The following is a 1661-nucleotide window of genomic DNA, read 5'->3' as shown; positions in this document are numbered from 1 at the left end:
AATCTCGTCTCTGTTGCAGAAATAAATTTAGTCATCATTTGCTCTAAATTGGATTTCTCCTCCCGAGGCGGTTCTGGCTTGAATCCTTGGTGCATCCCATATGGTGGACCTCTTTGTTGGCGATTTTGGTTGTTTTGACCTCCCCATGAAAAGTTTGGGTGATTCCTCCATCCCGGATTATATGTGTTCGAATAAGGGTCATTTCTAAGACGGTTCTGGAATCCCACTTGTTTTACCGGTGCAACCTCAGACACATAGAATGGATTGCCATCTTGGCAATCCTGCACGTCATGCTCACCCCCACACTTATCACAGAAAATTTCTTGCAGACGCATAGCCGACCCACTCATGCTCATCCCATCAATCTTTTTATTCAATGCCTCTAACTGTGCTGAAACTGCCGACAAATCATTAACTTGATTAACTCCAGCACCACGTCTCTGCCTATCAGAATGAGGATGATAGCTACTAGCAGCCATCTCCTCCAATAACTCATATCCTTCCTCAGCCGTTTTTCTCAGTAAGTTACCACATGCAGCAGCATCTATCATAGTACGGTTAGGAGTAAGCAGACCGTAGTAGAAAGTTTGAACAACTAACCCAAGAGGCAGCTCATGGTGTGGACATCTCCTCAACATGTCCTTGTAGCGCTCCCATGCCTCGTAAAGTGACTCTTGCTCATATTGAGCAAAAGTAGTAATGTCGGCTCTAAGCTTCATAGTCTTCGACGGAGGAAAGTACTTGATCAGGAATGCCTTTGCCATATCCTCCCATGTAGTAATAGACCCTACAGGCAAACAGTTTAACCACGACTTAGCTTTATCTCTCAGCGAAAATGGAAATAAACGCAAACGAACAGCATCGTCAGACACGCCATTAAACTTAAAAGTATCACAAATTTCAAGAAAGTCCGCTATATGAGAATTAGGGTCGTCAAGTGCACTTCCCCCAAATTGGACAGTGTTCTGAATCATCTGAATGATAGCTGGCTTGATCTCAAACTGATTAACTCGGATGACTGGTCTAACGATGCTTGGACGTGCTCCATCAAGAGACGGCTGTGCATAATCCAGCATCGGTATACGCCTTGGCTCCTCTCTTTGTTGATCTTCTTCCATTCTTTCCTTCGCTCTTTGCTGCTGTAGTCGACGTCTAGCTGTGCGTTCAATCTCGGGGTCAAAAAGCTCAAGCTTAAACTCGAGTGATCTTCGCATGCACCACAAGAAAAATCTGCAACACAATGAGAGTATCAAATAACAATAAACTAAATAATACAAAAGAATTTAAATGAAAAATAAAAAATTGTGAATCAACAGTTCCCGGCAACGGCGCCAAAAACTTGATCGAGCAAAACTTGCACAGTGAATAGTCCCAAAATTTATTTTATAAATTAAAGCTCGATTTAAATATCGCAAGTGCACGATAGTCAAGTTATAATAAACGTAAGTGAATACGAGTATCGTTCCACAAGGACTGCGTTACACTATTTTTATTTTCAAGTAAAATTTCTTTAGCAACGATTAAATGGGTTGATGATTAAACTAATGTAGATTAAACAACTAAAATAATTAAAATGCACAGAAAACGTCTTCAAGAGAGCAATGATTAATTTGGATTAAATCAAATGAGAACTGAATTTGTTGGGAATTATCAGTTCACCT

At 40.8% G+C, this 1661-nt stretch overlaps 1 non-coding gene across 1 annotated transcript; it reads left to right on the top strand.

The window, feature by feature from the left end:
* The first annotated feature begins 609 nt into the window (after positions 1-609).
* Positions 610-716, top strand: LOC140822271 (small nucleolar RNA R71). The gene has a single exon (XR_012115924.1). It is a non-coding gene; the product is annotated as a small nucleolar RNA R71 (small nucleolar RNA).
* The last annotated feature ends 945 nt before the right edge of the window (positions 717-1661 follow it).

Source organism: Primulina eburnea, unplaced genomic scaffold, assembly GCF_022965805.1.
Source record: "Primulina eburnea isolate SZY01 unplaced genomic scaffold, ASM2296580v1 ctg739_ERROPOS11973397, whole genome shotgun sequence".
NCBI classification, from domain to species: Eukaryota; Viridiplantae; Streptophyta; class Magnoliopsida; order Lamiales; family Gesneriaceae; genus Primulina; species Primulina eburnea.
This window is presented reverse-complemented; position numbering and strand designations above follow the sequence as displayed.